Source organism: Canis lupus, chromosome 4, assembly GCF_048164855.1.
Source record: "Canis lupus baileyi chromosome 4, mCanLup2.hap1, whole genome shotgun sequence".
Taxonomy (NCBI): domain Eukaryota; kingdom Metazoa; phylum Chordata; class Mammalia; order Carnivora; family Canidae; genus Canis; species Canis lupus.
Window position 1 is genome coordinate 70,146,340 of NC_132841.1, and position 12,366 is coordinate 70,158,705.

The following is a 12,366-nucleotide window of genomic DNA, read 5'->3' on the forward strand; positions in this document are numbered from 1 at the left end:
AGCAATATAACTCATGATCAACTTATAAGTCCGATTCTATTGCTTAATTTCATATAATTCTGAAGGGTTTCTATTGAACCATTGTTTTGGAATAACAGAAGTTGGCCTAATGATGACCATAAAAGGAGAACTAGAGTAAATTTTTTTAGAGTTGGCTTTTTTCTATAAAGTATCAGATAGTAAATATTTCCAAATTTGTGTGTCGTTTACTCTTTGCTGAAACTACTAAAACTCTTATATTTTAATGTAAAAGAAGTTGTAGACAATATACGTATAAAAACGGCAAGGCTAGGGATCCCTGGGTGACTCAGCAGTTAAACACTGCCTTCAGGTCAGGGCGTGATCAGGATGGAGTCCCACATCAGGCTCCTTGTATGGAGCCTACTTCTCCCTCTACCTGTGTCTCTGTCTCTCTCTCTTTCTGTGTCTCTCATGAATAAATAAATAAAATCTTTAATTACTCAGCTATTAGAAATGACAAATACCTACCATTTGCTTCAACGTGGATGGAACTAGAGGGTATTATGCTGAGTGAAGTAAGTCAGTCAGAGAAGGACAAACATTATATGGTCTCATTCATTTGGGGAATATAAATAATAGTGAAAGGGAATATAAGGGAAGGGAGAAGAAATGTGTGGGGAATATCAGAAAGGGAGACAGAACGTAAAGACTGCTAACTCTGGGAAACGAACTAGGGGTGGTAGAAGGGGAGGAGGGCGGGGGGTGGGAGTGATTGGGTGACGGGCACTGGGGGTTATTCTGTATGTTGGTAAATTGAACACCAATAAAAAATAAATTAAAAAAAATAAAATCTTTAAAAACAAAACAACAAAAAAACACAAATGGCAAGGCTATATACTAATAAAACTTTATTTACAAAGAAATGCTGTGAGCCAGATCTGACCTGTAGGACAGTTTGCCAACCCTGATCTAAAGATTGCTTGAGGTCTACACCAGGCATTAAATTAATTAGTTTTATGGATTGTTTTATTTGGTTTATTCTAAAATAAAAATTAGCACCTTCCTATTCTGAAACTTACTTCTTCATATTTTAACTAGTGCTTCACACATATGGACTTCCTGTACTTATTAAATATTTTTTAAAAGGAGGTATGTAGTTTCTTCCTCACAATATTTAATCTTACTTGATTCAGCTTTCTGCCAGACTAATTGACTTTTACCTAAAAAGCATTGTGCTGAGTAGAGTAAAAAGTGATGATGCTTTTCTTCTTAGAGTTCAAACTCAGAAGAAAATAGCCCAGGCAGAAATAAAAGATATCAAAAAGAATGAAATCTTGCCCCTTGCAATGACATAGATGGAGCTAGAGTGAATTATGCTAAGTTAAATAAGTCAGTGAGAGAAAGACAAATACATCACAAACATACATGGAATTTAGGAAAGAAAACAGATGAGCATATGGGAAGGGAGAAAAGAAGAAAAGGAGAGAGAGAAACAAGCCATAAGTGACTTTTTAAAAAAGATTTTATTTATTTGAGACAGTGAGTGAGTGAGAGAGAGAGGGATAGAGAATCTGAAGCCGACTCTGCATTAAGCATAGAGAGCCTGATGCAGGGCTTAATCCCATAACTGCCAGATCATGACCTGAACCAAAACCAAAAGTCAGACGCTTAACGCACTGAGCCGCCCAAGCGCCCCTCAGCCATAAGTGACTCTTTTTTTTTTTTTTTTAATTTTTATTTATTTATGATAGTCACAGAGAGAGAGAGAGAGAGAGACAGAGACACAGGCAGAGGGAGAAGCAGGCTCCATGCACCGGGAGCCCGATGTGGGATTCGATCCCGGGTCTCCAGGATCACGCCCTGGGCCAAAGGCAGGCGCCAAACCGCTGCGCCACCCAGGGATCCCCATAAGTGATTCTTAATGACAGAAAACAAACTGAGAGTTGATGGAGGAAGGTGAGTGGGGGATGCACTGGATGGGTCATGGGTAAAGAGGGCACTTGTGATGAGCACTGGGTGTTGTATGCAATTGATGAATCACTGAATTCTACTCCAGAACCCAATATTGCACTATATGTTAACTATGAAAACTTAAATTTAAGTAAACAAAATAAAATAATTTTAAGAAAAGAGAAGAAACAAAAGATATGGACATTGCAGAGGGCTTGACTTATGAGAGATGTGGACCTGCCCACCAGAATCATAAAAGTTTATATAGAGGCCTTAACTGGGCTTCACCATGTAATCAGTCCAGATGGTCACAACAACGCCATACTGTCTCAAGGCAGAGTCCTTGGAACAGCTCCCACTATGAGAACAGCGGCAAAATGTATATTCCAAGGACAGGGAGTAAGGGGGGAGGGTCCTCTGACTGCCCAGGTCTAGCTCACGGGTCAACTGGGGGTCATGACCATTTGATTACCTCCTCCAGTATAAAGGAACATATATAATACAGATAATATCTCTATTTTGTTTTTATTAATCTTTTTCATTTATCATATTTGGAAAACTTTTTATCAAAGAAGACATCTAGATCTTCACTATATTTTTTCTAAGTATTCTTTCTTATAAATATTGAAATAAATCAGACATTTAGCTTACATTAGCTTACTGTGTTTTATATTGTATTCAATATAAAGATGTTCAAATCTGCTTTTAATATAAAAATTAATTTTTAAAATTCATCTTATTTTTAATTTTTATAACATGTTACAGGGCGTAAACATCTTAACACACTGAAACTATTCAGTGTCTTAAACTATGAAACTATTCTTTAAAATAATATTTACCCATTGACGATCTTTTATAATTGCAAAAATAATGTTCTCTCATGGGAATAAGCCATCAGCCAGATCTCACACTTACCTCTTTGGCCTCCTCTCTCTAGATATTGAATAAAGCTTCAGTAATTGACAACATACTGATTTAGGCTTGGCATTCAGCTCAGAATTTACAAGGACAGAGCATAAAATAGGTACTGTCATCTTCTCACTAAATGCTTTTCTGAAGAATTCCTTTTTAACAATACAAATAATCATGATGAGCAGGCTTTGAATTTAAAGAAATGGATACATAAATGCACTTCCCCAGAACAAAAAAGTTTTGTGTTCCTTACATGAAGCCTTGAATTACCCATTTTTTATTTCTTTATAAACATCATAGTAATAAGACCTGACTTTTAAAGCTTTAGCTTGAGTAATGAAGTCTTGTCTTGTTTGTATTTTTCCAATTTGGTAGACTACTATATCCCTGGATGTGCATGACGGAGAAACTAACCTTTCCAGTGTACCACACACAGTCTTGGCTTATCGTAATAGTTTTTATTAAATAGTACTATTTAATAATATATTAAATAGTATTATACTCACACTTCTGCTTAAAGTTTGTTTCAAATTCTGATATACTGTTTTGTAGTGAACAAAGGCAAAACATCTACCCTTCTATTTTTCCAAGCCCTTCTAGGTTTCTGATGATTTGTATCTAGTACTTCTGTTTCATTAATCATAGAGCATTTATTCTTCTCATTTTCAATCTTTGTTTTCTTCAATGTTCTCTGTTAGTCTTTACTATCATAGTTTCTTTTTCATTTCACAATCAACCTTGCTTCTGTTTCAAGGGCACTTCTACAGTTGCTCGGTGGTCTTTCCCATGATTCAGTTATCTGCATACTTCTTACACTTAACATTTTACCAAGTATATTAATGTGAAGAGACACATAACATTATTTGTTAAATAAGCACTTCAAAATCTGTACGATAACTAAAAACACTCTTATACATTGATGTTTGTTTAGTTTTAATTATTGGAGAACTTCAACAAATGCCGAGAATTATACAATTCTTTTAAACAGTTCCGCTTCTCACTTCTCAGTGTCAATATTTATAAAAGTAATGCATGTTTTCCATGTGATTGCAAGGTGGAGTGCTTGCTGGCTGGGTTGGTCAAGTGAAAACCATACCCAGTTGAACTTGAGGGAATTTTATGGCACACTCAAGATGAAGTAGATGACAACATTCTATATGCTGTACTTTTCAAATTATATTTTGAAGGACCTTTGCAATAAAATAGCATATCTCATAGTTTATAAAGCAGTGAAACCACTCTGAGGGAGTAAAACAATAAAAATATACTGCAAGCAGCACAGAAGCAGGACTGCTTTTGTCTCATGCCCTTCTTTGTTTTTACTGTGTGGCAGGGTGCCTAGAACCTGGCCATCCAGAAAGTATCTGTTTAATAAATATTGACTTTGTTACAAAACAAAAATTTCTGACAGCACAATGTTCAAAATATCCCTATTACTAAAGCACTATTCTAACCTTCTGAGAAACACAGAGCTGTTGAGAGAATTGGTGTGTGTGTGCTCTTGCATATGTGTTTTTTTAGTGTGGTGTGTCCAATGTCAAGTGAATTATGATTCTTACCAGGTCATTCTAAAACCCCTTCTTTTCTGAATTTAGTTGTTGAACTATTTAGTCATATTAAGTAAATATTCGAGTATTTTATAAAGCATTCTTTCTGTCTCAGCCCCAACTATATATCAATTGTTTATAATTCTAAGTATTTATCTACTTCCAAAACCTTCAGTTTCATGGCAGACTAAGGAAAACTGTGACCAGAAGATCCTCCATATTTAAAAATAATGCCCTAAGATTCTACCTTTTTAAATAAAGCACAGACCAAATCAACCAAATCAAGAATAAAGAGGGAGGGGTACCTGGTGGCTTAGATGATTGAGTGTCTGCCTTTGGCTCAGATCATGATCTCCAGATCCTGGGATTGAAAGCCACATAAGGCTCCCTGCTTACCGGGTAGCCTTCCCTGCTCCCTCTCCCTTTGCCTCTCCCCCTGCTTGTGCTCTCTCTCTCTTAAATGAATAAATAAAATCTTTTTTAAAAAATAAGGAGTGAGATTAAATGTTAGTCCCTAGCAAAGGGTATGATTTGTCTCATTCCTGTGCCAACCATCATTAGGCTGGGAATGACAGGAACAGCCTGGCAGAAAGCAGAGAAATATCTTTGGGTAATGAGATGCCAAGCATGTGGGGCATTGTCAGGTGGCTAACTTACCTGGTCAGTCCTTGTTTTTGATTTATTCATCCCAGAGTCTTTCTCTGCCTCTTGAAGCAGGTTAGCTCTCCTGTCCTGTGTTCCCATAGCAATCTGTCCTTCACATTTCATTATATGCATCAGATATATCTTACTTGGTGCATGCATCAACGTCTACCTTGTCAGATTATAAATTCCACAAAGGCAAAGATCTTGCCTATCTTGTTCATTGCTGTTGGTCCAACACCTAGGACAGTACCTGGCCTTTTGTCAACATTCAGCAAATATTTGTTGAATGCATGAATTAGTTAAAATGCAAAACATCTGGGAGATTCAAATTATTGAAATTGATTGCCTTGCTACGGTGTTGCCTATATAATTCGAGTAGAGGAACCAGGAAGGTCTTAAATTTTAAAATCATTTCTTCTTCCTCCTCTCCAGGATGTTTAAAACTCTACCATTTAGGCATTGCCTCGACAAGGCACCATCTGATCAGATGAAATTTAAAAAGAAGGACTCTATTTTCAGTCTAGTAGCCTAAAATGATTTCTTATGGAAATGTCCATCCAAGGCAAACTACGCCAGAAGTTAGCAAAAAGAAGATTGTAGAGAGGACCAATGATAGGGGAGCAGGAAGAAGAAAAAAGAGAGTGAATGGCAGTCTTACTTGGAGCATGTGACACTGCCTATGGCTGACTCCTGATCAGAGTGCACCAAGTGGTCCTGTTACCTAGGGAAGGCCTGTGATGGCTGATGCTTCAACAGATCTAGATGAGAGGCTTAAAAAATAGAAGTACAAAATGCTCAGGACAAAATGTGCCCTTTTGTTGCTTATTGTCTGTCTGTTCTTATTTATGTACATCATATCATGTGAGGAACAATCTTTCACACATCTTTCTCATTTTTCTCTGATACTACGAAGAAGAGTTGCTTTGTGTACTTAAAGTTATAAGAAAAACAGTCTAGAGGACAATTTGTTTTTAAAAATTAGTAGATAGTGCATTTACCTGGAAAGTATGCTAGTAGACAAAACCCAGTAATTTCTTTTGTCTGCTTTTATAAAGCACTAAGAGCTCAAAGTAAATGTAGCATTCTTTGACTAAGAAAAACAAATTGTTCCATTTCAAATCATCAACCACATAATAGAGTATGAAAAGAGACATCCTCGAGACTGGAATCATTTGATTTTGATGTGCCACTGAGCATATATTGAATGACACTTTTAAATGGGCTCTGCTAGTCATATTCTATTAAGGAATACTTTGATTTCTTAGTTAGAAGCCCAAAATGCATATTTTTCAAGTGTTAACTGACAGATGAGTCTCATCATTAAATACAAGAATGTCTTTGGACAATGATGATATGTGTTTAAGTTCATTCCTTGAGAAACTAGACTTCAAAATGAGGAAAAAATACAAATCAAGAAGGAAACTCAAAAGCAATTAATAACTGGTGATTAGGGATAGAATCAAATTTTAAAAGTTATCTTATAACTAAAACAAAACCCTTCTGGGGCATTGTGTAACACCATTAATTTGATTCTTTACTTCTTGAAATAAGTAAAGTATATGTGTTCTTACTCTTGGAAAATTGTCACTAAGGGGCAAAAGTAGTAAGAGGTGAAGCGAGAGTTGAATTTAATTCTCTTAATATGCCCATATGCCTAAGAATGTTTCATGGTTGAAGTGAATTCATCCCCATGTTAATATCAGTGAGACATGAGAAGTGATTCTTTGCCATAATCATACCACTCAATTCAACCAAACACTTGAAGAAAGAATATCATTAACTGTGTGGGGAAACCAAATAAGGATATTAGTCAAATAAGTAATATAAATCATTTCCTTCTTAAAATTCAGCAAAAAATTAAGTACTTCTTTCCAAAATTCTTTGATATGATGATTTGGAAGCTGAAGTCCCATTGAAGACAGAAATTAGATGTCTTCTCTTTCTGATCACTGACCTAAGGGACAGTGCATTTTGTGGAGAAACTTCAATAGGACAGAGCTGTGGCATGCCTACCCTGCAGGCAGTAGGCTTGGCCGTAACTCCAGCTTAGCCAATCACTAATGGTGCAACCAGAGGTGACTTATGTAACTTAGTAAGTTTCAGCTTCCTTGTTTGTAAAATAAAGATAATCATAATCCATCTTGTGGAGTTATTGGGAAAATAAGAAGTAATGAGTGTTAGGTTAAGCACTGATCTTAAATTTATGTTGTTCATTATGAGTTTTATGGACATGTATTTTCCATTAACCTGTGACCACCGAAAGCCAAAACAGCTGCAAAATTTAAAACAGAAACATTTCTTTTCAGCCTCCCTTCTCTCCAACTAGGGCAGAGGAAGCTTTATAGAATGAGAATAAAGAGTGAAACAAATGGACTGTGATTTATGTTCAATCATCTTCCTTTAAGCAAATTGACTGAATAAGATGTCACATTCACAATATCCTAAGGAGGGATATAAAGTTGTTAGGGAAGGGTTAGGTGAAGAGAGGAGAAACAGACAGAAAGGGGTAAGGGGTATCGGAATCTAGGGAATTTAGTCTGAAAAAAGGCGATTTGTAAACATGCATTCAATTCATCTATGTAGTGAGCTCCTTAGAGGAGATGTGTGCAGTATAAACTTCCAAAGCAAAAACTTTATTTTCCTATGATATCAGTTATACTGAAGAGTATTCAAAAGTCAACAAAAAATTTGCAAAATAAGAATAGTTTTATATAAACCTGGTTCATATTTTAGTATGGCAAAGTACTTCAAGGATCTCTCTCTCTCCATATATATATGTGTGTGTGTGTATGTGAAAAGAGAAGCTTAAATGTTATCTCCCCCAGCCTCATAATTTTGAAGAAAAAAGAAAAATCTAAGATTGTTTATCATTTCGTAACTCACAGAGCTAGTTAAAAATGAGTTCTGATTCCCAGATGGAAAAGACCACACATCAGCATGCATGCCTTAAATTTAGTCAGTTCTAGGAGAAGTTTGGTCCTACTCACTCCAAAACTGTTGATCCATGGCCATGGGGCAAAATCTCCTTTTCTCCTAATTCTACCCCTCCCCGATTTTAAAACCAGATGGTCCAAAATTTCCCTGCATATGCAGTTTCCTAAATTCTCTTCAAGATTCTTCAATAAAATAATTTGCTTAAAGTTTTCTATTTAATGAAGAAACTCCACTCCAACTTCTAACAACTAGAATCCAGCCAAGGAGTCATCAGGTGAAATTGAGAAGCAGGAGAGGAATTTAAGTCTTGAAGCCAGTATTTCCTGAGGGCAGAGGATCAGATGGCTTAGCTAGAAGAACAGTGCCACCTATTGGGGAAAGAGAGTATTGTCTCCTCAGACACTTCTAAAATGATGCTTAAAGGAATGTCCTTAAACTGAGAATACTCAAATTTAATCCACTCTTTTTCTTTTATTTTCATTTATTTTGCTGACATAAAGTACAGAGAATTAGATTTTGGATTAGTCATAATCCTAGTTGGTGACATAGTCATCACAGTTGCATTTAAGAAAAGGTCTGCTTTTAGTTAGTTAGCTTTGAATTAATAATTTTTAATGATGTAATAAGCTTGATGGACCCACCAGCCCCACTCAAAAGTAAAGGCCCTGGCAATAACCCCCATGCATGCAGCCCACCCCACCCCATCTCCTTGCCTGCCCCTACCCAGAATGACCTGGCTCACGCAGGCCTGTGCCAGATTTGAGACACGATTGTCACAGACAGCAATATTTCTGAAGTTTTTGTTATATTGAGCTAATGGTCATTTTTCTCAGTACCACCACTAACCAATACCATCATTTGCTAACAATTAAATTACATTAAAGATTTAAAAGTGGAGAAGCAAGAGAACAGTTTGGTTAAGGCCTTGAATTTGGAGTTAGACCATTTTGTGTTTAACTTCAAGAGCCACTACTTACTACCATCACTTGCTTTTACCCTGGCAAGCTGAATAACTTCTCTAAGTTTCAATTTCATCATAACGAAGGACAGCAGTAGCTAGTATTGTAAGAAAGTGACCATACAATCACGAAAACCGGCCTAGCATGTGGCACAGAGAAAATTCTCAATATATTACAAGCTAGTATTAGTTCTATCTACTATTCTCTGGGAAGTATTTTTTAAGTATTATGTTTAAAATGCATGGTAATAACATGTCCTAAAGCAAACTTCATGTCATTGTGGATCTTTAATTTCAAGGAGATGATCACTATTACTATATGTTATAATAAGAATATGCTACATTTTTTAAGCTACATGGTTTTTAGAATGTCTTTACCTCATCTGATACATAAAAGAGTTCTATGAAGTATGTTTGAGTCAGCAACATTATTTCAAATTTATACAATTGAGATTCAGTGAAATTAAATAACTGGTAAAAATGCATGGCACCCATATGCCTCAAATAATATGACATTCAATAATTTTGTCTTTTATTCCTCCATTTTGCTCTGAAAATGTAGGCAGTGTTTTAGGGAGTCTGTCCTTTATGGTACCTGGTCACTTTTAGTTACTTACAAGATAGATACCTCTTTCCTAGCCAAGGAAATAGTTTCCTATCATGAACCACTTCCTTCAAAAATCATGCACCAAAACCTCTTCCTTAATTTAATTTTTACTATTACCATCTACTGCATCTTGTTTATTGCAGAACATTTTCATTTCCTTGGAACCTGACACATGTCATTTGCCATTTCTCTTGTATTAATCAACAAGTCTTCCAAAGCATTTGAACAGCATTCAGTTTCAGAAACAGCCTTGTAAACTTTCTTGAGCTGGAAGTGACTGGTTTAAAAAGGTCTATACTTCCTGACATATCTTAATTTCTAGGTTAATAAAGACTCTTGTCTACTCAGAGTTAAGAGCTTCATTATTTTATTTATATTATTTTATTTTCAAGTTAAATTAACATGAGAAACACCATTTTGTGAGCAAGCCAAACTTCCTTTATGTTGGCTAATATGAACAAACCTATACCAGGACTTCAAAAATATCTAATTTTATATTCCAGTGTTTAAGTCATTTCTATTATATTTTCCATATTACCATCAGGATTATATTTTATAATACACTATATCAATCATCTACTAAAAATGTTCTAATATCTTTCATTGTTCTTAGAATAAAATTCAAATTCCTTTCCATGGGCTTCAAGGTTTATATATTCTGGTTGTATTCTCCCCTCCAGCTTTCTCCCCTCCACCATCATCTCCTCCCTCACTACTCCACAGCCATTCTGATCTGTTTTCTACTCTTCCAACTCTTCAAAATCTTACTTTCTTTAGAGCCTGTGCATTGGAAGTTCAAGAGGGTGGGATGCTTCTTGCCATTTAATTCTCTGCTCTAATGTCACCTATGCATAAATCATGTCTAGTTTATCTAGAGCACCCAATCAAGATTTTCAACCTCCCAAATAACTCCCTCTGTTATTCTTTGCATATATTACCTAAAATCATCTTGTTATTTTTGGGTGTATGGTTTCATTTTCTGTCTACCCCCATTAGAATATAATCTCAGTAAGAATGGTGAATTTGCATATCATATTTTCCACCGGTCCCCTAGCCTCTCCAAGAGTTCCTAGAATATAAGAAGTAGTCAATCAATACTTAGTGAAAACATAAATGTTGGGATGAATTTCACATATCTATGGACAATAGCCTTAAATCTAAGTCCATCTCACTTTGAACTCACTCTCTCCCCACTTGTCTATGTTTTGGAAATTGTACAGTAAGTTGTGTCTCATTCCAGAGTATATAGTGGGTAGCCCTTCTTGTATTCCAGAGAACTAGATCTTCTTGTTTGCGAGTTATATAGTCACATTTCTTACCTGGCTTTCCCTAACAGGATAAATTGACAAAGAAATTGTGGGGGAAAATAAAATTAAATGAACAGTGGAAGAAAAGAGGTCTAGGAATGCTAAGAAATTATGGCCAATGATTAGGAAGAGATGTTTCAGGGAAGTCATATTTACATAAATTTACTATTTATATTTATATGGTTGAAGGTAAACTGCAAGAGTTAAATAACAAAATGAAATAACTAAAACAAAACTCCACCACATGGAAACTGAAAGAAAGAAAGAAAAAGTACAGGGGTGCCTGGGTGGCTCAGTTGGCCAAGCATCCAACTCTTGAGTATGGCTCAGGTCACGATTTCAGAGTCTTGAGATCGAACCCTACATTGGCTCCATGCTCAGGGAGGAGTAGGGCTGAGAGTCTCTCTATCCCTCTCTTTCTGCCCCTCTTCTCTCACTCTGTCTCTTTCTCAAATAAATAATTTTTTGAATACTTAAAAAAAGAAAGAAAAAGCACATAAAGAAAAAACTAAAGGAAAAGAACATAAAAAAATACTTAGTAATCCTTATGTAAAGGAGAGAGAAGGGGATCCCTGGGTGGCTCAGAGGTTTGGTGCCTGCCTTTGGCCCAGGGCGTGATCCTGGAGTCCCAGGATTGAGTCCCGTGCCAGGCTCCCTGTATGGAGCCTGCTTCTCCCTCTGTCTGTGTCTCTGCCTCTCCCTCTCTCTGTGTATCTCATGAATAAATTAAAAAGAAAAAAAAAGGAGAGAGAAATAAAGCAAACCAGAAGATGCTTACAGATGAACAACAATGAAAAATTTCAGTTTTCATTTCAATTTCAAAATTTCTAGATTGCAGCTATGTGGTACTTTTACATAACAAATAGGTATAGTTATTCAGAAAACAAGAAAGACTGAAAACATATGGAGTTAAGAATTCAAATCAAAAACTGAGAAAAAGAGAGATGCCTGGGTGGCTCAGTTGGTTAGCATCTGCCTTCAGCTCAGGTCATGACCCCGGATCTTGGGATTGAGCCCCAAGCCAAAAACCCCGCAGCTCCATGTTTGACTCTCTGCTCAGTGGGGCATCTGTTTCTCCCTCTGCCCTCTCCCTTGTGCGTGTACGTTCTCTCTCTCTCTCTCTCTCAAGAGCTCTCTCTCTCTCACTCGCTCTAAATAACATATTTTAAAAAATAAGAAAAGGAGAACATTTTTCTCACTGAGAAAGAAAGAAATTCTAAAAGATAAGAATTAAACTGATTTTGTATTTTTTATGATTTTATTACTACAACTAGGCACTGACATATAATGAATGCTCAATAAATATTTGTTGAATGAATGAATGAAGATCAGTCAGTTGGCGATTTTAATAGGAATGGAAAGCAGGATGCTGACCCACATAATGTCAATGGTTTCCCACTATATGTTCTTATTGGACTAAAGCAGCAAAGAATTAAGAGCTTCTTCAAGAAAACAATGCCAAAATTAGGCTTATTAGAAAAAACTAGTAGGTCAGACAAATGGCATAAGAACTCTCACAGAACCCAGTGGAAGGGAAGAGTTTGA

At 36.1% G+C, this 12,366-nt stretch overlaps 1 long non-coding RNA gene across 2 annotated transcripts in view; it reads right to left on the reverse strand.

The window, feature by feature from the left end:
• LOC140631625 (uncharacterized) overlaps positions 1-12,366 on the reverse strand; it is a 64,555-nt gene that overhangs the window by 27,532 nt on the left and 24,657 nt on the right. The gene's annotated exons all lie outside the window — the stretch shown is intronic.